General features: G+C 39.2%; 1 pseudogene; it reads right to left on the bottom strand.

Moving 5' to 3' along the window:
* Window positions 1-13,386: 13,386 nt before the first annotated feature.
* Window positions 13,387-14,636, bottom strand: LOC102012238 (annotated as a pseudogene).
* Window positions 14,637-27,651: the final 13,015 nt, after the last annotated feature.

The raw sequence follows: 27,651 nt of genomic DNA, 5'->3' as shown, positions 1-27,651 counted from the left end.
ATTTCATGGTCACCATGATTAAGTTTCATTGCAAAAGGCTTTGAAAATCATTTCATCTGCTCACCTGCTGACCCTGTTATAAGACAGATTGTCCCATCGCTCAGCCACAGCTCAATCCACCATGAAGGGAGCTCAGGCAAATGGTGCAAGGTGGAGCCTAGGAGGTCTGAGAGCCTTCCCGATCTCCCAAGCCATACACCAAGTAAGCTGCTTTCCTGTAGAAATTATTTGGTCTCAGGTATTCAGTTATAGTAACGCAAAACAGAATAAGAGACCAAGGGACTAAGAAAACAACAGAATTTTAAAATGAGTGCAAAAGAAATAACGAAGAGAGTGTGGAAAATAACACATAGCCACTTAGCCAACAATAGTATTAATCCTGTAAAAGTACTGTAACAGCTCCCTCGGGGTGGAAAGCAGGCAGAATCACGGGTGAGAGACTCAGGCTTGGCAGCCTTCTGCAGCACAGAGCTTGGCACTCCGAGGTGTGCCCAGTGGCTCCCAGCGCGCTGATTTAACTTTATGGGATTATGTTTTAAGTGCCTCAGGAAAGCAGGAATTTGGGGAGGATCCACACAATGTAGGTAAAAAAGAACACTGATGGAAGCTGAAAGAAACACTGTGGAAAATCAGCAACGTATAACAGCCATGGGAAGAGGTCAGACCGAGCTGTTCACTTCTGAGTTTAAGGAAATACATCTAACTTAGGTGTTATTCACTCCTATCCTTTGGACTTCAATATAAAAGTGTATATGAAAAGAGAACTTCAGCTGTGTTTGATTCTATCCTGGTGAGTTACTCGTACCATGGTCATTGTGGTCCACCTGTTCGTGTTTGCCCTCAGTGAACAGGAAGCATCATTTACTGCTTTGCTGTTCCTCAGCACATATAGCATTACAACTGTGGAAAAGAGAATTTAATTAGATTTGCCTTGGGTAATTAAGGTAAAGGAAAGGCAGAAAGGGGTTTTTAGCTTTCTAGGTTGCTCTTCGCTCTTACAAATATACCCTGTGTGTGCCTTCTGGTTTGTCACAGCTTGTCAGCTGAGTGTGAGCCTATATTTTCATTCACAGTCCACAAAGACTTATTCTAAATTGCAACCTATTCCAATGTGAGGAAAACAAAAACAAAAGCAGGCTGTCTGGCATTAGCATCCTGGCAGCCGGAGCAGTAATCTGTTGCTAATTTTGTAAGGTTTCTGTGCTGATTACCACTTGGGCAGTGTCCACCTCACTGACGGGGAGTCACCCACTCACAAGATAACATCTGCACAGAAACACACAGGGATCGCTCTGATAATTAAAAGAACCAGTTACTGCGAGTGCTATTGTTAATGGTCTTCTACAAAAATTGCAATGAAACGAAAATCAAATGCTGCTCCTAGAGGCCATATGGTGCTGTGACGAAAGAGCCCAGGTCCCGCCTCCTGCGCTGACAGCCGTGAGGGACAATGGCAGTGACCAGCAAGTTAGTGCAGAGACCTAGGCCAGGGCTCTCGTATCAAAAGAAGAGGACCGCTGCTCATGTGTCAGCATCCATCTCCCTTAAGAGGATGCCACATCGCTCTGTTTCACCCCCACTCCATCCCCAGTGCCTGGTTCAGGGCCTACCTGAAACAGATGTGCAAAGTACCAGCCAAATGAATGCAGGAACAATGTGCATATGTTCCAAGAAGTGACCTTTATGTACATTATTTCACTTGTCACACCATTCTGACATGGAAACTGAGTCCTTAGGAAAGTTGCAGTACTTGTGCAAAGTCTCGCTGGTGGTAAGTACCAGGTTAGGGCAAGTGCCAGGCCTTCTGATTCCAAAGGCCTTAACCAACAGCCATGCTATACAGTACTAGCTCGTGTGTGTGTCTGTTTGTGTCTCTGTGTGTGCACGCATGCACCTTTAATCTCTGCAGTTATACTGTGCTAAAAAAGACTTTCCTATTTTAAGAAAATTCAGTGATAGCCATTCAAAACATGATGACAAGATGAAATGGAATAGTTAAAAGAGATAAGTAATTGTTCAGCTTTCTTCAGTTTCTACCAAAGAGAATTGGTGGAGGGTGGAAAAAAGGTAATAGTAAAATTCTTTCATCACATTTTCCCTAATACACGACACATAAAACTTAAAATTTATTATTTTTCTAAATATGTAAGTACAATCTCTTTTCAGAGCGCTACACAGCATGTCTCACTATCTTATAGTTTCAGTGTCAGAGCTAAAGTCTTCTCAGGCCCCTCAGAGTAACAGAAGATTTGATTTTCTCCAGCTCATCTACTTTTGACTCTGATCCTAGCACCATGCAGAGCAGGGAAACACTCTGTCATGTCTACTTTGGAATCTGAGATGGCATTGGCTCTTCTCTGGCTACACAGGGGAGACAGGCGTAGACAAGTGGAAGCGGTGAAGAGGAACATTCCAGATGTTGCAGTTCCTGTGCTGCCATTAGTGTGTGGATTTCAGACTTATTTTCCCTATTCCAGTCTCTCTGCCTGTTTGAATTTTTCCTGAAATTAGAGGCGACACCTTGGCATCATTCAGAGCCAGAAGAACTGGATTCAGATTCCCCTTTCACTGCATTTGCATCCTCACTTTGGGAGATTCACAGGCCGGCCGGGAGGGAGCTCTGCCGACCCTGCACGGAAAATCAGGATTTGACCAAGCACATGGACTTTGAAAATTATGCAGTGCTCTAAAAATAGTAGCATTTTACCCAAAAGACCTGTTTCCACCTCGAGTAGAATAGAGAAGAACGGAAATGATATATTTTCTCTTTATTGCCTTACAACATAATGCCAATACAATGCAGTGCACATTTACAGCCATTTCAATACATTTTTATTTATTAAAACATCTATATTAAATAAAATAGTCTTTCTCTATTTTATCTATGAAAAATCAGTATGATTTGTATACATTTTCTTACAGATTTACATGTTACTATGCTCTTATGGTTCAAAAATTAGAAGTTCAAAAGGATATGCAACAGGAAGTATCCTTTCATCTGTGTTCGAGTGGCCTCTTCTATTGCATAACCTCTTTATGAATGTCTTATATATACTCTTTCCCCCTTTTTCTTTTTGGTACCAGGAATTGAACTTAGGGCCTTGTGCTTGCCAGGCAGGTGCTGCACCGCTGAGCTATATCCCCGGCCGAGTGTCTTATATATAGTTGTGACTTTTGTTTGTCTGTTTGTTGCAATGCTAGAAGGGCAACCCAGGCCTTTGTGTGAGCTCAGCAAGAGCTCTGCCACTGAGACCCAGCCCTGGCCCTTGTCTGTCCTTATGTTTGTAAGCTTTAGGGTGTTTTGTTGTGTTTGTTCTGAGATTTCATATGGGTTGAGATTCTATGGAGGGTGGACATGTGCTGACTCTTTTCAGCAATGACACAAGATGCCCAGTGTTACATACTGGTTTGGTGACAGAGCCAAATTTGGACTTAATCTGCCCACTTTCAAAACTCATATCCATCCAGTCCAGGGTATCAGACTACAAAGCACTGGTGTAGGAGGTTTAAAAAAAAGTGAGGAGAGAAGGAAAAAGATGAGCAGAGCAGAAGGCAGGCATGATACCTCTTGCATCCACTCTGGGAAGCGTCCCGCTCCAGGGTGCCAGGTTGGGTGTGCTCACCTGCAAACAGGGGCCTCACCTCATCTTAAGCTGAGAACCCGTGCGCTTTACACTTGCAGCAGCTCAGGTGACCTCCTCAATGTGTCACTGTGGTTTATGATGAAAAGGCAAGTACGAGCCCCCAGGCCATAGGAAACCAGGACGGGAGCAACCAGTGGATGACCTTCCCCTTCCTCTGCATGGACTGAGCCTGAGAGAGGTCGCTGAGTAAACTTCAGATGCAAAGCTTTTCATTTTCTTGCTAAGTTTGCCCTTTTGAAGAGCCTCTAGAGGGTGAATGCCATTAGGAATGCACATTGCAAGGAATGTCTGAGACCCCAAGAGCTGCCCCCTGAGTTAGCCTTTAGCTAATTAGCTTGTTCTTTATGGCTGAGATTCTAGGGTGATACATACATTTTGTCTAAAATTATTGGAGGTTGTGGGGATTCGTTTATAAAAAGTTGGCCTGACCTTTTCTTAAACATAGTGTTCTTAAACATACATGCACATGAGCATTTAAATTCTCACTATCAAGAATTACAACTTTTTTTCCTCTTCTTTTGCATATGCTTGACTCATATAACTAATTGTTTACATCTAAGGTGGCTTTGACAAATACACACACAGAGCTATCAGTTATCATACCGTGACAGAATTAGTGGGATTTGTTAGTGTTGTAGGAATCTATTTTTTCCTACCTGCCTTCGGTCCCTCCAAAATGACCCAAGAATTCTAGAAGTTTCAAAACTGTTTCCAAACTTGTGTTTTTGCTGCATTATGTTAGCCTAAAGCTTCTTTTTATTTGTCTTGATTTTATTGTGTCATGTGTTCGTGTGTTTCCATTTTCTTCAATCTGAAAAGCAACAGAGAGAGCTACATTTGGTTGCTGTGCCCCAAGGGTCATTCAACAGGAAACACCTTGGATTCATAGCCAGGGAAGCTTGTGATTTTTTCTTTTCTCTGTTTTTAAGCTGAGCTTCATAGTGTATGTTCATCAAAAAAAATTAGATAAACAAGGAGATGCTGGGGATGGTCACCTTGTCTGCATCTGTCAAAACCACAAAGCCACGTTAGATGTAAATAATTAGCTATATGAGTCAAGCATATGCAAAAGAAGGAAAAAGGTTATAATTCTTGATAGTGAGAATTAAAATACTCATGATGTCTCAACAAAACACAAAGCTGGAGCAGAATCTCAAAGGCAATGCTTCTATGTCACCAAATAATTGGTCACAGTTTTAATTCATGTAAAAAGCAATATAGATACAGAGATAGTTGTTGTAGCATCTTTAATAACTTAATTAGAATAACTTAAGTGACTACCTTAAATGTTTACCAAACTATGACACACTCACAAAATGGAATACTTTGAATAGTTTAAAAGAAGAAAGGGTGTCAAAAATACATTATTAACAGGAAATCTAATGTTCAGGGAAATGTTCGTGTCAGTATGTGCATGTGCACACACGTCTGAAGCACATCAAACAGTTTTAATATGTTTCTCTGTGTACCATATAACTTACTGCTTATATATGTGAAAAACACACCTGAAAGTGTCAGTGGGAAGCTGTGAACGGGGGCAACACTGGGGAAGGGAATTTGCCATCTGAATGTTGAAATTAGAAGAGAAATTGTCTTCTACTGTGTACATAATCATTCATAAATTGTTGATTTACACATGTACATAGATGCCTTATTCAAAAATAAATGTTTATAAGATGGGGAATTGTTCAGGAACAATGCAAGGATGTCTACTCTCTCCCCTCTTATTCAATATAGTCCTTGAAATTTTAGCTACAGTGATTAGGCAAGAGAAATAAAAGGGATACAAAATAGAAAAGGGAGAAGTAAAATTACTTTTGTTTGCAAATGATATTAACCTATACTTTGAAGACTCTACAGGCTCTACTAAAAGAGTTTTAGAGCTGATAAGTGAATTCAGCAAAGTAGCAGGATATAAAATCAACATTTAAAAAATCAACAGCTTTATTATACATCAATAATGGACTAGCTGAGAAAGAAATCATGAAAACAATTCCATTCACAATAGCTTCAAATAAAACAAAATACCTATGGATCAATCTAGCCTAAGAAATGAAAGAGCTCTACAAGTAAAATTTCAAAACACTGAAGAAAGAAATTGAAGAAGATACCAGATAACAAAAACATCTCCCATGTTAATGGGTTAGCAGAATTAATATTATAAAAATGGCCATGCTATCAGAAGGGACCTATAGATTCTGGTTCACAGAACCAGAAAAACATGTAAAACTCACATGGAAATTTGTAAAAAAAAAAAAAAAAAAAAAAAAAAAAATCAGAATAACCAAAGCAATCCTAAGCATAAAAAAGGCAAGACTGGAGGAATCATAATACCCAAATTCAAACTATACAACAAAGGTATAGCAACAAGAGAAGCACAGTACTGACAGAAAAATAGATGAGTAGATCAATGGAATCAAAGGAAGACATAGAAATAAAACAACACAAATATAACCACTCTGGAAAGATTCCAAAAATCTATGTTGGAGAAAAGGCAGCATCTTCATCAAATGGTGCTGAAAAAACTGTATATCCCCTTTGAGAAGACTAAATTTGATCCTGATCTCTCATTCTGTAAACAATCAATCCAAAATGGATCAAAGACCTAGACATATAAGACCTGAAGCTGAAACCGCTAAAAGAAAGCATAGTGGAAACATTTGAAGTCATAGAAACAAAGACGTCTGAGTAAAACTTCAATGATACAGGAAATAATAGTAAAGATCAACAAATGGGAACTGCATCAAATTAGTTTCTGCACAGCAAAGAAAACAACTAACAGAGTGAAGAGACAGCCTACAGAATGGGAGAAAAATCTTTACCAACTACTCTTCCAGTAGAAGATTAATATCTTGGGCCAAGGAGATAGCTCAGTGGCACAGTGCCTCCCTGGCAAGCACAAGATCCTGAGGTTGATTCTCGGTGTCACCTCTCCCAAAAAAAGATTAGTATCTATAACCCAAAACTCAAAAAACTTAACACCAAAAGTCAAATAGTTCAATCAATACATGGACAAAAGAACTGTACAGACAATTCTGAAAAGAAGAAGTATAAATGGCCAAAAAGTATATGAAAAATGTTCAACATCTTTAGCTATTAGGAAAATGCAAACAAAAACTAAATTATGATTCCATCTCACCCCAGGCAGAGTAGCTATCATTAAGATACAAGAAAACCCAATAAATTCTGGCAAGGACAAAAAGGAAAAAGGACTCTTCTATGCTGCTAATAGAAATATAAATTAGTTCAACAATATTCATATATGGAAATCAGTATAGTGGTCAGCTATACCCCTACTTATATATACCCAAAGGAATTAAAGACAGCATATCAAAGGGTTAACTGAATACCCGTGTTTACTGTGGCACAATTATACAATAGCCAAGATAAGGAACCAGCTGTAGTGCCCATCATCGCCCAACAAACGCATAAAGAAAACGTGGTGATACACATAATGGACTATTACTCAGCCACAAAGAAGAATAAACTTCTAAGATTTGCAAGAAAATGGATGGAGTCCATCATGTTGAGTGAAATAAGCCAGACTCACTCACATATGCGTAGTTCACTTGGGGATCTGATTGTAAGGAGCAGGAACAAGGGGCAGGGGCAAATGGAAAGAGAATGAAGGGAAGGCGGTACAAAGCTGTGTTATCAGTCAGCCACCCCTCTGGAAGACTCATGCTTAGTCTGCAAGACCTGAGGAGCTCTGGGAAATTTGCCCACAGAAGCAGAGGAGAAGGAGAGCATTTATCCATCAGCACCCATCCTCATGGGCCCACGGCTGTCCCAAGGGCACCCCAGCCTCCACATTGCAGCCTACTGCTGCCCAGTCCTCCTTGGTGGGAACACTTGGTTTCACTGCTCCGCCCCAAAGTTAGTCCAAGCTGCAGTAAGTGCTGGAACAGGAGGCAAGGCTGCAAGACTGGGAATGGAATACACGAGTATCGGAAACAGCTCCTAAACTCAGGTGCCCGAGAGAACTGGATGGGGGAAAAGGAGATTTTGGTGAGGAAGGATACGAGCCAACCATATGAGAACCTCGGCAGGGAGCATAAAGCTGGGGAGGGTCAGGGTCCCTGCATGCCTCTGAAGACCTTAATACCCTGTCTGTCACTGGGACCATTCACCTCACTTTCATTTCAGGTTTTTGTACATTTTTGTATTTTGGTAGTTGGTGAGTCTTGTCACTAACGTTAATTTGGAGCTTAAACTGACAATATATAAATTTGGGGGAACAAACCATAGTCTGGAAAAGGACAAAGGCAGAAAGAAGTAGAATAACAGTGGCCCACCGAACAGAAGAAAGTCAGGGTCTTTGAAATCTCACAGCCAGCCTCTGTTATCTACATATTTTTGCATAGAGCTTCCAACGACTTCAGCAGGGATGATCCAACATCTCTTCTCTGCTTCCTGCTTTGGTTCCCAGGGTGGCTCATGGGCTCAAACAGAGGTTGGCAAGGACTTTGGCGTGGTTCTCTAACTTTATGGCTTTCTACTGAGATTATAGGTTCATTTCCCATGGCAAAGACCTCTGAAATCACAGAAAGGCTCATTCCAACTGAGGAAACAGCCCATGGGGAGGTGAGAAAGATACCAGGGTTTACTCAGTGATCTTGGGAATTTGGGATTATACACTGTCACTGTTACAGAAGAAGAGGGGGATCCAAGCTTTGAATAACTCATCCAAGACACAGCTAGTAAGAGCGCAACCAACTCCATATGCCCTTTACTCAGATTGACTAATTTCTAAATTGCCACTATATCTCTATCTCTGTTTATCTACATTTCTATCTGTCAAGGTTCTCTGAACGATTTGAGAGTTAGCTGCAAACATGAAGTCCCTTTAATACTACAAAAAATATTTGAGAGGGTATTCTTTTCTTATACACCACCCTTATTAAAATCACTATTTTTATTCATACAATCAAGAAAGAGGAAGGAAAAGGACTAGTTTATATCTTCATTCGGAAGCTAAGAAAATAGCTTTCTGATAAAATTCTGGTGGTTTGTTTTGAAAAGATAAGCAAACCGAGAAAAAAATCACGTTTTAATGACCAATATATTTTATGGATGCATATTTTGTATTTAAATCCCCAGTAACTATTTTTAAAACTGTTATAAGAAATCTTCATATGGTTTTAACAGCTCCCAAGTCAGAAGCAATCCAGCAAATGCTAACACTATCACATCTTAGACCACCTGAGAAATGTGTGAAGTCTTGTTAATCATGGGGTGTTTCTACACTAAATTTGATATTAAAAATATTACTAACTTTCATTATTGAGTCCTCTCCCACCTGTTCACCAGAGGCACACTCTCTTCTGCCTAGTCCAAGGGCCTGCCCTGACATAGTCAACTCTGAATATTCTTTCGAGTCAGAGGGCCCCAGTACTGCTGTCCACAGTAGATGGAAGGAACCTTTTTCCTTCTAACCCTCCCCAGCTAGAGGAGTGAGTGGGTGTTGGCAAGAGGTGAGCAGGGAGAGGAGAGCTGGCTCATCTCCTTCCCTGCAGGCTGCCAAGTAAAGCTTTAGGTTTACATTAAGTTTGGAGATACAGGTCAAACATCCCTGATCCCTAACTCTGAAAAACAAAATCCGAAATGCTCTAAATCCAAAACACTTAAGCCCTGACAAGATGCCACAAATGAAAGATTCCATATCATTAAACTTTGCTTCATGCATGAAGGTTTTTTTTTTAATTCTATAAAATTACATTCAGCCTGTGTGTAAGGTATATATGAAGTATTAATAAATTCTGTATTTATCCTGGGGTCTCCTCACCAAGATACCTTTTTATATATATACAAATATTCCAAAATTTTTTTAAAAAGTCAAGATTGAAGACCTTTCTTGTACCAAGCATCTCAGATAAGGAATACTCAGCCTGTAGGTTTAAGTAGTTTGCTTATTAAAATGAGACTCTACTTGCACTCTGAAAACTGTCCCAGATCATTTTTTAAGGAAGAACTTGACTTCCGGCCAGCCTCTCCCATGCCCTGCAGCCACGGTCCCCTCTCCCTTCTCCCAGGCGTTGCCCTCAATGCCCTGCTCCTCGGTGCTTTGCTGCCTCCGGGCCCCTCCTGCTCTGCCCAGGTGGCAGACAGCAGGCTCTGGACTGGACAGTGGTGGTGGCTGCTTTTCTCTGAGGAGCATAGGATGGATCACAGTCCTATTCTTGGTTTGAGTCGTCTGAAACTAGTCCTGCAGCCAGCAGGAGGTGGTGGGGAATATTTCCCAGTTCCCATATCTGTTTTAATCTTCTTGATCTTCCAAAACATATGGAAAAATAAACTCTGCACTCCAAGGAAACTACTGATCACAATGAAGGCTTCAGTTTAATAAAACTTTGGACTTACAGCTACTCAGTTCAGTGCAAAAACATTAAAACCACTTGTGTTTTTTGGTGTGATGACTTCAGCAAAATGTCTGAAGTTTTATTCTTACTTGCAAAACATCCAATGTTATTATTCGTGAAAGCCAAAAAATATTAAAATGAACAAATGCAATACAAAATTTATTGTATAGAACCATGATTTTCCCCACCTTCCTCATAAGCACTCTATTGTGAACACAATCTTAGCAACATGTTGCAAGAGCTGCCTATCTCAGGAGTCATTTAATTTGTATTCTATTTTGTAAATAATGTTAAGCTTTGTAATAAAGTAGTTATGAGGAGGAGAACAAGGAGAGGAAAACAAAGAAAGAACTCCCTGCTCAATTGTGAGCAGTGGTCAACCTTCAGCTGCTGAGTTCAGCAGGGTCAACCTCAGCTTTCCAGCAAGTCCTAATTTGCTGGACACTTAACTAGGACAATTTCAACTGTCCTAACTTGGTGGCCTTTGTGAATAACTAGGGTGGTGGCACACATAGGCTTCACCATCGTCAACCAACCCAAGACTCTTATTTTTTTGCAGCCATAGGTAGTTTGTTTTTTTAGTCCAAACATATTCAAAGTGAAAACTCAGAAGAACACCTTCTACCTGAAAGAAGCTAGATACTACCAGCATCTAATGCTCAGCACATTACAGCAACAGAGCTGGTAATCCATTGTCTTCTACATCTACTGAGGCCAGGAGGGTAGAGCCAATAGGTTGTAATAGTATCATAAAGACAGAATATCACCACAAAAATAAAACAAAACTAGCAAATAACAGTACTGGTAGATGAATATTTTTACTGTTACACTGAAAAGGGTGCAGAGTGTTAAAGTCCACAGTACTGCAGGTGAGGAATCGCCAGGTAAAGGTCTCCATAGCGTGTTTTCGGGTTTCCTGTGTGATATGCAGAGACCGAAGCTGAATGGTTCTTTGCTCTCACTTTCTATTACACTTAACACTTGTCATTTCCTTTGGTGCCAGAAGTTTCCGTGGGTTACAGAGCAATGTCCTGGATCAGGAACATGTATGTGTGTGTGCATGTCCACACATACCTTTATGTGTACATGGAAGGAGAAAGAGGAATAAAGGAAAAGCACACTTGGGAGAAAAAACACTGACATAAAACTACTCATTTGAAAGTAATTTGGAAAAAAAATAAAAGCAATTTATCTAAAAGCTTCAAGACTCCAAAGTAATTTTCTGGTAAGAACTGCAAGTACTATACATCAGAAAGTACAAAACTATTTCAAACAAATACAAATCCTTAAGCTCCCAAAAATGGAACCTGAAAATCTGTGTCCCTCAAATATATGCAGTAGTGCAAACCTTGTCCTCAAACATGGAAGACGTCATTCAAAGGGGTGAAGAAAGACAACAGATTTGATTTTCCTCTTATTACCCAGTTCATAAAAAGCAAAGCACATGCTATTATTTGCTAGTTTACTAAACAGCAAATAGTTGCATAATTCAGACTCAGTCTGCTACTATGTGAAGTGCACGTTTTGCTTGTTCTTATTTAGGTAGAATGGAGATCTTCCACGCTAACAAGCAGCCTTAGGGGGTCACACTCATGCTCTCCCCCTTGTGCCTAGGTACTGGTGCTCTAAGCGTGGGGCTGGGTCATCCCTGCCATACCTCTTGTGTTTTACTGGAACTTGCTAAAAAGACAGTACAGTAATCCAGCAGCTACAGACTCCGCTCACAGAACTGTTCAGAGGTCCATGTAAAAATAAAAGGATGTCGTCCCAAACTTAAGTTCAGGAGCCACGCACTCAGGTGTAATATCAGTTCAAGAGCTGTGCAAAATGAATGACGGTTCCCTCTGCCCCAAATGGAAAAGGCAAACACTAACTAAAGCTGCTCTTCTTCCCTCTGAAAATTGCAGTGTCCTCACTTTAGGTTTTCTTGCCATTTATGGAATCTGACTGCTTTTGAAATGTTACCAAAAATGCACATCTGGTTGAGGGACTTCTCCAAGCACTGATGTGGTATGTTTCGCCACTTATCTTAAAGCTCAGAAAAGTCAACTAGAGCCTCAAAGAACTAACTCTCTCTTTCCCGCTCCCACCTGAATACGAGACCCTCTCCCACAGAACACAAAAACTGTGAACAGAAGAATAAGATAAATAATACGTGTCTATTTTACTGATTTTAAAGATGCTGCTCTTTTTATACACTTCAATGCTTTCTCAACTGTTTGGCTTTAGAACACAGCAGTTCATAAACCATGTTGTACACAGCTACCAGCAAGACTGGAATGATGTATTAAAAGAAGGCACCATTGGGGGTGGGGATTTAGCTCAGTGGCAAAGCGCCTGCCTGGCAAGAGCAACGTCGTGAGTTCGGTTCCTGGTACCGGAGAAAAACCAAAAAAAAAAACAAATAAAAGAAGGCACCATCATGCTCACTACATTACCAGAGAACAAAAATACATGAAAGACAATTTCCACTGAACACGGCTTAAAGGCAAGGGGCAGGAGTGTGTGGAGCAGCCAGCCCTGCACTTGAGAGTGGCAGGTAGAAAACCCTTACAATAGAAAGCTACTACATCTGATTTAGCATTCACAACATTTGAAGTTCTGACTTTTGTTGTTTAGTTCATCACTAAATTATTTCTTTCTGGAGGCTGGGGATTTAGCTCAGCGGCAAAGCGCCTGCCTGGCAAGCGCAAGGTCGTGAGTTCAGTTCCTGGTACTGGAGAAAAACCAAAAAATAAAAAAATAAATTATTTCTTTCTGGAATATATCTGTAGTCTTGTTAAGTTTATGTGTGCACATGCTGGTCCCAGTGAGCAGATAAAATGCCCTCATCATTTCTCAAGCTATGAAAGACTTTTTTTCCTGTTGCCTCTTGTTGCAAATGTAAACGTTAATGATTTCAGAGTACCCAATAGTGCGTTTTGATGAGTGCGTAAGTTTTGGTTGGTTTGTACTTTGGGAGGGAGCCAAGAAAAAAGGCTAGATTCTCCAATTTCACAAATTGCACTATTTGTGTTTCCAATATTAATAGGCAGAAACAGTAACACTTGAACAAAATATGCTGCAGAGGGTGTTTTTTGTTTTACTCAGATTACCTGAATTCAGAGGACATGCCCTTTTAAATTCACTTTGTTGTTGACAGTTTAAAGTATGGTCATCTCTCAGACCATAATTCACCAAGTCTAGATTTACATATTAACAATGTGAATCCTGCTGTGAAATTGTAGAAATATTGTACACCTCAGTTTAACTGGTAACCAAAGATACTTTCACATCAAAGAAATGATCAAAAAGGCTATGTCACATTTCAAAACCCAGAACAATTAATAAGAATGCAAACATGATGAAGAATGCGCACTTCTGAGACTGGGCCTGCAGTGGCTTCATAGCTGCTGTCCTGTGAAGCAGCCCTCCACCTGCCCAGTGCCTCTTCTGGGCTATGCCACCTCTCGGGAGAGGCCCTCTTCCATTTCACTCACCATCATCCCACTGCCTACAAGGCTACATGGGCCGCCAGGACCCCGGTCATTGCACCTGATATCTCTTGGATTATCACCACCGCCTCTGGTTTCTCGCTCTCTCCCAGCTCTCATTTTTTTCTCTTCCACACTTAAATTCAGGACATAATTAGTTTTGCAGTTAAGATCCTCTGAACTGCTTCAGAGTCATCAAATACCACAAAACTAAAATTTGGAAGCATTCCCCTGGTATTGATGTGAAGTTTCACAACATTTCCAAAACTCACGAAGAATTCCTTCAGTTCATTTTCATCAACATCATGTGGCAGGTTACCAACAAAAAGTTGATCACTGAATGGCAAATTATTCTATGCTTGCCAGTGTCACTCTGTTCCATATCTCCTCCGCCTGGTCTTGGTCCTCTAGGAGGGAAACCAGGTTGCCCTCTATGTTGTTGCTGACACACACGTGGTGCCTAAGACTAAACTTCTGGCGTGGCTTCAACTCTTGGTTTCAGTGTTTCTTGGGGCAGAGAGGCAGGCTGTGTGTGGGGAGGAGGATTAGACTTCTCCAGTTCCTCTAAGTTCTTCTCCTCCATTTGTGGTTTCAACTCTTCAGTCTTTGTTTGAGATTTAGGCTCAATGATTCAGGCTCATGAGAGGATTCTGTGCCTAGTCATGGAGTGAGCTTTGTGGTAACCACTGCTAGCATGTTGTTGCACAGGTTCAGGAGATGGTTGTCTTTCTTCCTGCTCCTCTTCCACTTCATCTTCGGATTCTAAGTCAAGTTCTGCTTTAGAGTCACCAAATACTTCCTCTTCATAATGAAACATTTTATTGTGAACATAAAATTTATTTGGAGCAGACCTTTCTGGAACCAAAACAAAGGGGTGCATGAATTTCCTTTCTGGCTGTCCCTACTAGACAGCAGGCCCACAACTTGAATGACGACTGGCAGATCTTTCTGCAGCATTCACTGAAGTTCAGAGATAACACTGTGGTGTATGTCATTTTGGTCATAAAGAGTTTCCTGGGGTTTTCCACTGGCATCCACTCCTCCATGAATGATGGAAGAATTCCTGCCATAAAACCTGTGTAAGTATTCTGGTGCAAAGTATAACACTGCCTCAGGAACTCCTGCCCCACCAGCAGAGGCCTGGGCTTCTCTATAACCATTTCTTTGCTGCACAGGGGCACAAGCTCCAGCCAACAGCCATGGCAGGGTGTCACGCAGGCGCAGCAGGAGAGTGGCTGAACCTAAATCCTGGGAGGCGGAGCCCTGAGCACCTTTTGCGCACAAACACCCCTTTGCTGCCACTCAGCGGAATATGGACTGGCACTAAGATTTTTTTTTTTTTAATTGCAAGGTACCTCCCCCAGCCTGACTTCTGTACTCCTTATTTCCTGTTCTGTTTTTTGTTTCACAACACTTATCCTTAACTTTCTATGTTTATTGCCTGGCTTTTCTCATTGGAATACAAGCGCCATGAAAGCAGGGATTTTGTTTATTCTGTCTCTTGTTTTTCCAACTCCCACAGTGTCTGCAGCATAGTAAGCATCCAAAAAATATTTTAAATGCAAGCAAAATACCAGGTGCACAGATGTTAAAGACACAACATTGATTATAATTTACCTTTTCCACTTAGATATGTGCTGCTTTGTAGCCACTCTTTCCTAAACCACAGTTCATATATGATTATGGCACCATTGACATAAATACTGTTTTTAAACATAAGGTTTGTGAGTGTACCAAATGAGTGCTCACAAAACATGCAGTGTGACAACTACAGTCCCAGTTTTCCATTTGGTGGAAGTGTATTATTTGTCCTGTATCTACAAACCCAATCCACAGAGTATTTTCATTTTTTCATGGACACCAAATGTTCAACTTGGCTCATGAAGCACTTTTGTTTATTTTCTTCTCAAATTAATTAAAACAGTTGGAATGCTACAGGTTTTTCATTTCTTTAGTTCTCTCCCTCTTTTCCTTAGTTAATTAATTTTTAAGAACATCACCCTCAATGCCCTCACACAGAAAATATTGTTAGAAAGACCATTGATTTTGATTTTTTAAATTGCATCAGCCTATTTATCTGGAGCAATGCCTCAGAGATAGTTCTTATCCTATAAACTGAACTTATCTGTCATTTACATTCTGATTGAAGCACTGATAAAAATCATGAGATATTCTTTATATTACATGGTAATTTAAATATGTTCACTGTAGCTATTTTCAAGCATATATAAAGTAGACAGATTAGGAGTGCTTATCACTTAACTTTAATAGTCATCTAGCTAATTCTTTTTTCTCTATATAATTACAGTTTTTCTCCCTGAGATTATTCTGAAGAAAACTCCAGGGGTCATAGTATTTCATTTATACATATTTCAGTCTCCATACACATAAGATAAAGCCTCTCCTAAAAGTATTTACACATTCTTAAAACATTCCATTCTTTAAGATGGAAACTACTGATGGCCACGTTCATAGCATCACTGGATTTATGTGCATTGTTATCTTTATGCAATAGTTTAGCTCTTGAATGTCTCCCAAAAGCTTGTGTGTTGAAAGCTTGGTTCTAAGTCCATTGTACCAGTGAGAAGTGGTAGAATCTTTAGTTGGTGAGGCCTAATAAAAATAAGTAATTGGAGGTGTGCCCTTAAAAGGGACATTGAAAGTCTGGCCCTTCCTATTTCTCTCTTTTGCTTCCTGGCTGTCATGAAGTGAGTAGTTTCTTCACTTGAACTTCTACCATGGCATTACCTTGCTACAGGTCCCACAACAATGGCAATCAACCATGGACTAAAACTTTTTAAACCATAAGTCAAAGTGAAACTTTCCTCTGTATAACTTATCTCAAGTATTTTGTCACAGTGATGAAAAGCTGACTAATACACCAAATTATGATTTTTCCTTTTTTGGTTGTGTATCATGTTTTGCAAATGTTTCACTGGAGCTGTCTAGGAAGGAGTAATGAACATAACTGCTTTATATTAAAGAAAAGCATAGACTACCAAAATCAGAGAAATAGGATTTTTGTGCTTTCCTTCAGTTAATCTTCTGATTTTTTGGTAGGAAACTAAAATATCTTACATTTCAAACATATTTCTTCCTAATTTATGCACAGGCCTGATAAAGACAGAGCCTAATTAATCACAAAAGTTCTTCATTTGTTCCCTATCCCTGGAATAGTGCCTGGCATATTAGCAGATGCTCAGTAAATGCTTGTTAAAGTCAGAAAAAAATGGCAGAGTAGAGATAAGCAGCAATATATAGACTTTCCAGGACCTAGAACCCAGACATCTAGAAAATAACAACATAGGAAAGGGGAAAAAAAGTAGATATTTAGGAGTTGGGAGAGAATGGACAGGAAAACCAGAAACTACAGAGAACTTTGGTAAACAGAGCACAATGCAGAGAAAAGAACAAAGCAGTCTGGAAGCTCACTCATGCTCCCTAGAAAGGGAACCTATCTCTGAAGGTACAAGGGAAGCCTCTAGAATTAGGAGCTCTATGGAAAAACAACAGACTGAGCCAGCAGCACTAGCCTCCCCAAAAGCCCATAGCTATTATAGATTGCAAAAACAACATGGGGTTTTACTTTAAAAGTAACTCCTGCCACATAGCAGGCAAGAGTTGGAAAAGGAATCCAGTGCAGTGCCCACCATATTGCCAGAAAGTGTTTAATCAGGTGAGATTTTGGGATGTGCTTGATCATTTAAGATTGAGTCACAGGTAAAGCTACAAAAATTCCTTTGGGGTTCCCAATGTTGCCACTGCACAGTGACTGGGAGAGAGACAGCTACTGGAGATGGTTGTGGACAGGGAGCAGGCTAGATATAGACCCCCTGAAAAATTTAAGTTCAGGCTGGTAATGACATGGGCCCCACTTCTCTGGTGAGAAATTGGCCCCACATTTGTGGCTTTTAGTAGTGGCTGAATCTGAAAGTGCAGGCATTGAGTGCAGCGGTCTGCTTTAACCCCTGCCTGGCTGCCTACATTCAGCACAGATCAGAGGTCTGACTGCTTGCCACATCCACCAACATGAGTAAGAATATACCTCAGCCTGGACAGTTGCCAGAGCCTGGGGTGAATGAGCAGAGGGGCCTCTGGTGGTGGTGGGGCACCTCAAAAACCCAGAGTCCTACGGTTAGGAGGAGAAAACCATGACTTGCTGGATTCCAAAACTGTGGATCCTAGAAAGAAAACAATTATTCAAATATACAGAAATTTATTTCTGGGATTCATTTCACTTTTTTTCTACCATTTTTGGAGGGGTCCATTTTCCATATTTTTCTTTCTTTTTTCCTTTTTATCTTTCTGTTTCTTATTTGTTCTTTTCTTTTACCTTTATCTAATTCCATTAATCTCCTTTTACTGCTTAATAGGATCTTTTGTCTCACTTTTGTCTCCTACTTCTCAACTTCCATTGCTTAATGTTTCAAATTTTTTCTTCTTGAATTGTTCTCTTCCCCACCCCCAGTGTCTTTACACTGTCACAATAGATGGACTGGATAAAAACATCAAAGAAATATCAGAATTGAGCCAAATCTTTGAAAAATGAATTTAATAGGTATTTGCTGAGTGTTCCATACAACAACAAAATACACATACTTCTCAGCAACACATGGAATTGTCTACAAAATAGACTACAAGCTAGCTCATAAAGAATGCTTAAATAAATGCAAAAGAATCAATATCCTATCATACATACTATCAGAGATCATGAAATTAGAAATCAATGGCAAAAGAAGCTACAGAAATTATGCAAAAACATGGAAATTAAACAATACATTCTTGAATAATCAGTGGGAGACAGAAGAAATCAAGGAAGAAATAAGACAGTTCTGAGACCCAAATGATAATGCCACAATATCAGAAATTATGTGACAAAATGAAAGAAGTTCTGAGAGGGAAATATATAACTGTGAATGTCCACACCACAAAAACAGTTATGGCAAATAAATAACCTAATGATATATTTCAATGTCCTAGGAAAACAAAAACAATCCAAATCCAAAGATAGTACAGAAAAGGAAATTAAAAGTATCAGAGCAAAAATTAATTAAATTGAGACAAAGAAAACCCCCAAAGAATCAATGAATTGAAGAGCTGGTTCTTTGAAACAGTAAACAAAATTGACAAACCCTTAGCTTACCTTACCAAAAAAAAAGGCCCAAGTCAACAAAAAGGATAAAATCACAATGAATACCCTTGAAATCCCAAAGATTATTAATAACTACTTTGAAAACTGGACTCCAATAAATTAGAAAATCCAGAAGAAATGGAGAGATTTCTAGATACTGATGAATAAACAAAACTGAGCCAAGAAGATATAAAAACTCTAAATAATCCAAAGACAGGCAGTAAAATTGAAGTAATAATAAAAATAACTGCCAAGTAAGAAAAGCATAGGACCTGTTGGATTCATCATTGAATTCTATAACAACCTCAGGGAAGATGTAATGCCAACACTCCTCAAACTCTTGAAAGGGAAGGCCCACTCCCAAATTCATCCTTAAAAGCTAGCAATATCCTGATTCTAATACCAGAAATGGACCCAAGGAAAAAAGAGAACTACAAGTCAATCTCTCTAATGAATAAAGATGCAAAACTGTCAACAAGACACTGACAAACACAATGCAAGGAATCACCAAAAACATCATACATCATGACCAAATAGGTTTCATCCCAGGGATGCAGGAATGGTTCAACATATGCAAATCAATAATTGTAATATGTCACATAAACAGAAGGACAAAAAAAAAAAAACCCATGATCATTTCAGCAGATGCAGAAAAAACTTTGACACAATCCAAAATCCTTTCATGATTAAAAAAAAAAAAAAACCTGAAGGAAACAGGCATATATGGACCTCATTTCAATCTGATAAAACCTGTTTGTGACAAACTCACCCCCCAAATCATACTAAATGTGGAAAAGCTGAAAGCTTTCAATCTAAAATCAGAAATAAGACAAGGATTCCACTACCACTGTTATTCAACATAGTACTCAAAACATTAGCCATTGCAATTGGGAAAAAGAAAAAATAAAAAGGATGTATATATAGGAAAGGAAGAAATCAGATGATCATTCTTTGAAGGTGATATGATCATCTGCATAGAAGATTCAAAATATTCCACTGGAAGACTCCTTGAATTAGTAAACAATTTCAGTAGTGCAGCAAAACAGAAAATCCACACATGAAAATCAATACTATTCTCATTCATAAATAATGAACTCATGAAGAAAAGATTAAGAAAATAATACCAATCACAATAGCATCAAGAAAATTTAAATACTTAGAAATTAATTTAACCAAGGAAGTGAAAGACCTCTAAAATGAAAACTTAAGAGCTCTGAAAAAAAAAAAAAGACATTGAAAAAGATGTCAAAAGTGGAAATATATCCCTGCCTGAATAGGCAGAACCAATATAGTCAAAATGGCCATACTTCTAAAACTGATATTCAGATTTAACACAATCCCAATCAAAATAGCAAGATCATTCTTCAGAGAACTAGAGAAAACAATCCTAAAGTTCCTACAGAACCAGAAGAGACCCACAATAGCAAAAGCAATCCTGACTAACAAGAGCAAAGCAGGAGACATCACAATCCTAGACTCCAAGTTATATTACAAAGCTATAGTGATAAAACAGTATGGTATTGACACAAAAACAGACATGCAGATCAACGGAACAGAATAAAGGGTACAAAACAAAACAAAGCACATTCAGTTATCTTATCTTCAACAAAGGAGTAAAAACATATTCTGGAGAAAAGAGTGTCTTTAGCAAATGGTGCTGGGAAGACTGGCTATTCACATGCAGAAGATTGAATACAGAGCCATATCACTTACCATGCACTAAACCAAACTAAAAAATAGATCAAAGATAAAATAGGTAAAACTCTTGAAGACGTATGCATAGGAAAGGAGTTCTAAACAGAACCACAATTATACAAAAAAATAATACTGAAAATCAACAAATGGCATCATATCAAATTTGAAAAAGCTCCTGCACAGCAAAGGAAACAACCAACAGAGTGAGGAGACAATCTACAGAATGGGAAAATAAATTGCCAGATATTCCTCAGGTAAAGGAGTAGCATCTAAAATATATAAAGAACTGAAAAAATTAGACCCCTGGAAAGAAAAGACTAAATCAAACAACTGACACCTGAAATGCATAGACAACTTTCAGAAGAAATACTAATGGCCAGAAAATACATGAAAAATGCTCAACATCTCTGGCCACTAGAAAAATGCAAATTCAAACAATACTGAGAATCTACCTTACCCAGAAAGAATGACCATCATTAAAAAATCAAATAATAACAAATGTTGCTGAGGCTGCAGGGATAAAGGAATGTTCCTAAACCCTGGGTGGGAATGTAAATTAGCACAACACTATGGAAATAAGTATGGAAATTCCTCAAAAATTCTGACTAATGGTCAGAAATTCCATCTGACCCATTTATATATAACTAAATCTTGGAAGTGGCCTCATGTCTTGGTTACTTTTCTCTTGTTGCTGAGACAAAATACCCAATGCCCAAAACAATCTACCCCTTGTCAACTTGGTACCAAATTCTGTCTTGGTTACTTTCCTCTTGTTGCTGGGACAAAATAACTGACACCCAAAATTAAGGAAGGAAAGGTTTATTTAGCTCACAGTTTGTGGAGGTTTCAGTCCATACTTGGCAGGTTACAAGGCAGAGTGGCACATGGCAGAGGGCTACAGCTCATGGTGGCAGAACACAGCAAAAGTAACAAACAAAGAAGGGAGGAATGGTGTCAGGCAGCCTCTTCCTCTCGCTTACATATGCAAACTATCCATCCCAGGGCAGGTGTAGCTCTCACACCCATAATCAATCAAACTCTAAAAGCCTGCCCCACAACCGCATGAGGCTTTGGGGGGACACCCAGACACAAACCATAACACCTCAATAAATGGATAAAGAAAACATATTTATACACAATAGAGTATTATTCTGCCATAAACTTGACATTCGTAAGGATAAACTTAAATCATTTTTAAGACAGTGATTACAGTTTGAGACCATGAAGTTAAGTGAAATAAATCAGACACACAAACTTAACTATCACATGGTTTATCTTATATGAGATACTCAAAGCATAAATAAAGAAAAAAGAAAAGACAGATTAATAGGAAACAGAGAGATGGATCTTTTGTAAAAGGGATGAGGACTAAAAGATAGGGGAAGGGAGGTGGGAGCAGAGGGGAAGGGGACAAAAACAAGAATGAAGATACTAAGTCCCCACAGGGGTGCAATTATTATGTACTACAGACATTGACCAATAAAATTAAAACATTTAAAAAGTACTTGTTAAATTTGTAATTCTTTTAAAGAAAAAAAACCTAAAGGACTACTTCTCATATTTCCAACTCCATAATAAAAGTTCAGGATGACAGCAGCAATATAGCCAGCTCTAACTGGGTGGTGGCTATGGAGACATTAGTCTGGACTTTTCGTCTCCCTTCTCTCTTCACCTTTCTTTTAGCAATCGTGTGCTTTCTTTTCACTTGTTTATATTTTCTTAATCTTCTGAGATGATTAATATGTTGCTTACCTAGTATAATACACTCATTTGAAAAAAACTAAAATTGAATGAAACATTGTCCCCATTTTGTTCTAATTCATGATGTTTATTTCCATCAGAAGTAGAGACAAGAGTGTGATATAATTTTCTCTCAGAATACTCAGATTCTTAGTTGCCTTGCTCCAGGTACATGGTGACTATCACACCCTCTGATAGATAGCCTCATAGGAGGAAAAATTCTTTTTTCAATTGATGTGAATCTAAATGTCACCTGTGATGTTCCTTCCCAGCATCTTCATTTTTTCAAGGAGAATAATGTTGACTAATTTATACTCCTAAGATTCCAGAGCAAATAGGACATGGTCAGTCCAGAACTAGACTGCAGTAAACAGAATAAATATTCTTCAATTCTGGCTCTGAAACAATTAACTGTTGTATGATATACATACAGTAACTTAGAACTCAGGAACAGCCACAGTATATTTCTTTTATTCCAGTGGGTTAGATGATGCAGAAAGACTCAACTCCATCTTGATACATGGAGCCCACTGCACGTTCACATCCCTGCCCTGTAAAGGCTGAAGCATTCTGAAAATGCCCCACAGAGATCAGCTTTGTAGAAGTGTTATGGTTTATATCTAGATGTCCCCACAAAGCTTCATGTACAGATAGGTGGAGCTTTTGGGAAGTGATTAGATCATGAAGGTATGATATTCATCAGTGGATTCATCCACAGATACCTTTATAGCTAAATGTGATGTGGGGAGATGAGGCCTGGTCAGAGGAGGGGGGTCACTGGGGGCGTGGCCTGGAAGGGTCTATCTCTCCCTGCCTCCTTGTGCTTGCTCTCTGCTTCATGCTGCCATGCCATGAGCTGTTTCTTCTCTGTCACGCCCCACTGCCCAGCCAGCCTACGTTGGAGCCAGTCAGCTATGGAGTGAAACCTCTACAAACTGAGCTAAACCTTCCCTAGAGTGGTGGGTGTTGGGTATTGTGTCTCAGCAACTAAGCAAGTAACTAAGACAAGAACATTGATAGATCAGTGGTAAAACAAATATCTAGAAAGCCATGGACATAAAAAACATATTAAGTGTTGCTAATTCTGCCAGTTATTGAATCATTCATGGATTTATGTGCAAGTAGTTTAGTTAATAATTCCATGTAAGCAGTTTTTAATAAATAATTTACTACTTATTTGATGATTGCTGCCAACAAATTTCTAGGTCTCAAAAGGCCTTGCTGTCTCAGTTACTTTCTTATTGCAGGTGCAAAATAACTGACACCCACAAGTTAAAGGAGGGAAGATTTATTGTAGCTTACAGTGTGTAGAGGTTTCGGTCCATAGCCAGCTACAAAGAGCACTGACTAGTATAGTTCTCCTCCCCTTCAATCTGCCATTCCTATTGCTGCCAGATGAGTTTTCTAACATGTACATTTGGACGTGTTGCTCATTCTTTGCACTGAAAAAGCATCAGTGACTCTCCATTCTGTGCTGAGTGCCAGGGCAGGTTGTACACCCTCTGCTTTAATCTGCCTGCTTTCCTAGCTTCCCGTACTTTTTCAGGAGCACCCCATGCTGCATTCCTTTCAGACTCCCAGGCACGGCTCCTTAAGCCGAGGAATAGATGCTCTGGAAGAAACTGCCAGCTGCTAAAAATCGCATTTGTGAGCCAAATTGCCATTGGAAAAGTGAACACCAAAATATACATTCTTATTAAAAGTCTTCCCAGTAATCCCCACAAATCTTAAACCTGATCTTTAGGTTTTGTGAGCTACAAAGGTTTTGTGAACCATAACATTCTGCCATGTTTTGCTTTTCAAGAAGTTGTCACATATCTTTCCCACACCCAGCAATCATTCCTTTCACTGCAGTAATATTTCTTACCACTTCTTTCCCTTTCAAACAAAAAAAAGTTTCTTTTGCCTCATATCTAACCCTGGAGTTGCTCTCTCAGAATACTTCTTTTCCCTGCATACAGTACTTTGAGCACTTCTCTTGCTAATAACCTGACCCAAATCCTGACCCTTTGGGCTCTGTGTAGATTATTCCACCTTCTTTAGCTCTTTTCCCCTAGATTCTCTTACAGAAACTAAAAAGATTTCTTACATCTTTTTAAGGGCACAAAAATGTGTATACCCACTCAAAAATTTACCAGTGGGTTCTGCTCAATTATTCCTCAGAGCGAAGTGGCCTTTCTTTCACTGCTTTAAACTAGAGATTCTAATCATGAGTGTAAGGACAGTTGCCAATTACTACTTCCAAAGCATCCTTTTTCCTAATGACACAGATTGGAGATGTCTGTTCTAGCCAGTAAATTCTACTTCCCACTGCGAGTAACTTGACATTATGCTGACAGTGTCCATGCTACTCCACTCCAAACTTGTTCCCAGTCGCTCCTCTTCAACTGTCCATCCTTTTTCTCATTCAAACATTTCTTATAAATTATCTACCTTGCAGAGCTTTCCTAGGAGCAACTGATGAGTTACCTCATCAGTCTCTTGAGACCGTGTTTAAATATGAACCATGTGCAGGTATCAGTAATTTTAGAAAATCATGTACACTCCTGCAAGCTTAATAGGGAAAATGAGCCACAATTTCAGCTCCCAAACACCTTTCACAGAATCAAATATGCATGCAAGAATATTCTAGAACCTTACTTTAGACTCTGGTGCTAATATAATAAAAATCATACCACTAGATATAGGTTAAATTGAGTAGCTATATCAAATAACATATATTTTTGTTTTATGCATGTTATATTTCTCTATATAAGAAAAGAAATATATACATTTTCCTTTTGTTAATGCTAGTTCCCTCTCACTTTGGTCTGAGCTGAGGGAAACTGTTGAAGAGATCACTTTCGCTGGTATAACTGGAGAGGAAAAGGAGAGAAATGATAGGCTTCAGATTTATTGGTATAGTTGTTCCTCAGTGTGCACAGGAGAGTGGTAGCAGGTCCCCTTGCAGTACCAAAACCCTCCAATGACTAAGTGCCTTATATAAAATGTCATAGTACTTGCATAAAACCTACATACTCCCTCCCATACACATTATCATCTCTAGATTACTTATAATAATACAATGTTGTCATGCCTTATACCTAGATGCCCCCCAAGCCTCATGCACTCATAGGTGGAGCTTTGGCAAGTGACTGGATCATGGGTGTGTGATACTGGATTTGTCCACTGATTGGTTTAGCATAGTTCTTGGTGTAAATGATGGATTTACTGAAGAGGGAAGACCCAGACTGGGTTTGAGTAGCATCAACTGATTGATTCCTAGATGGAATAAAAATATTTATTTATTCCTAGATGGAATAAAAATAGAAAGAAGAAGAAAGTCTAGCTGCCTCCTCTCTGCTATGCCATGAACTCTTTCTCCTCTGTGATGCCCCTCTGCTATGCCCGCTGCCTTGAAAACAGCCTCCTATGGACTGAAACTTTTACAAACTGTACGTTAAAACACACCTTTCCTCTTTAACTTGTGGGTGCTTGGTATTTTGTCAACAAGAAAGTAACTAAGACAAATGTGAATGTTATGTAAATAGTTATTATACAGTTATGTTTAAAGAAAAATGACAAAGCAAAAGGCTGTATGTGATCAGTGGAGACAATATTTTTTCCCAAATATTTTCAGTGCACAGTTAGTTGGATCCATGGTTAAGGAAACAGCAGATAAACAGGTGGACTATATGTGAGACTAGATAGCTAAGAGGATCATCATAGACTAGGCAAGATGAGGGTTATCTTACCAAAGTGTTTGCCCCAAAGATTTTCCATTTCTTGCAGTCTAGGTTTTTGTTGTCATCTAATAATGTTGCTAGAATTAGAGTCATTTTTACCTCTCTGCTCAGTTGTTATCTTTTATAACCACTGCAGATTAAATCAAAAGAGAACAAGGAAGTTTATTATTTTAAATGGTTCTTTAAATCTGAAAAAAAAAAAGCAGGAAATAAGTCTGCAGGCACAAAAATATATAAATTCAATCACGTCACTTCAATCAGGAAGAACATCAAACCTCATAAGCTAGGTAAGCTGAGCCCTGCTTACTAGTCAGACTTGCCTTCCACAGGAGGATATGATATTATCTATAGACAAGTTAGAGCCACACTGAGTGGAGTCACTTTGTCAGCTCTTTGGAGATCAGGAGTGAGGAGGAATTACTGGTAGACTGGGGAGAGTTTACTCTGCAAGGGAAACCTCTTTGCAGATATGAATCCCAGTGAGATGGCTGCAAAGCATTTTAGTTTGCAGACACATTGTCAGCTTGAAATAAAACAGCCAAAGGATATTTTGTTGTCTTGTAAAACTGATTTTCAAAATGAAGCTCTGATTATATTTTTCTAAAGTCATATGAGATTCTCAGGGTAACACATTTCAATTTCCTTAATGTCTATGTTTATAATTTCCCAGGTCACGAAATCATAAAGGGGACAGCAGGGAGGTGAACAAAATGGTGTGAGCTGCCTGTGACTTGCAGAGTCCATCAGCCAACCCTGGACAGGTTTCACCTGGACCCTTCTTGGTATTTCTCTCCACAGGTCAGGCCTGGCACTGTGCATCTGGTCCCTATGAGGCCTCCAGATTCCTTTTCCTCTTGCTGCTGCTGCTGCTGCTGCTGTTACCCAAGTACTAATCCCTTGTCCCTGCTCTGCTGCCTTGTGGCTCCTCTTGCTATGGTCACAGTGCTGCTTTTGACCTGTTTTCAGGATTTGTCACTGATCACTTTTCAGGAAATTTGCTTTTCCATAAAATATAAATACATATACTTAAATAAAATTAATGTGGTTCATTTCATTGCAGTTATTATTGTATTGCCACTGAAATGGGATCCCCTGCAAGTTGTCTCCTGACTCCTTTGGATGCAACCCAATCACCCTCAGTTATGTTCTCTTTCTTAAGCTGGACAAGATGTTAAAATCTATTTTGTAATTTTCTGACCCAGATATGAAACAGGTATTTCTCTAAGCAGTCCTGTTTCTGAGGTGACCATCATCTGTGTGTCAGTGATGGTCATTGCTAATAGTTCACTTCCTGTTTCTAGGTCTCTTCAGGGAACAAAGCTAGATTTGAGAGGGTTGGATGCATGCATGGATGGATGGATGGATGGATGTCAGAATGGATAAATAGATAAAATGTTGCTTTTATACTAATGTTTTCAATTTTAATTTCAATTTGGGATTAAGGAGCTTTCATTTGATCTGATTTACTGTGTATCTATATCTCTTTTGAACCAAAAATCCTAACTTCCAAGAATGCCTACATAATTGTTCATTTGTTTTACCCCATGTGATATATATAATAGTCTCAGAATAATAATAGCAACATTTTCAACAACACAATTGCTATCAACATTTAAAGTTTTGTTTCGCTTTTTTTTTGTGGGGCTTTCTGCATTTCCTTTTGTTGTAAAAGAGTAACTCTCTTAGGATCTTTGTCAAATCCCATATTTTAAAATCACTTCAAATAGGGCTGGGGATTTAGCTCAGCGGCAAAAAGCGCCTGCCTGGCAAGCGCAAGGTCGTGAGTTTGGTTCCTGGTACCGGAGAAAAACCAAAAAAAAAAAAAATTTTTTTTCAAAAAATAGGTATAGAAGGACCTTACCTGCATCTTGTATAAGTCCTTTA

The sequence above is a fragment of the Chinchilla lanigera genome, unplaced genomic scaffold (genome assembly GCF_000276665.1).
Source record: "Chinchilla lanigera isolate Chin_1 unplaced genomic scaffold, ChiLan1.0 scaffold00125, whole genome shotgun sequence".
NCBI lineage: Eukaryota > Metazoa > Chordata > Mammalia > Rodentia > Chinchillidae > Chinchilla > Chinchilla lanigera.
This window is presented reverse-complemented; position numbering and strand designations above follow the sequence as displayed.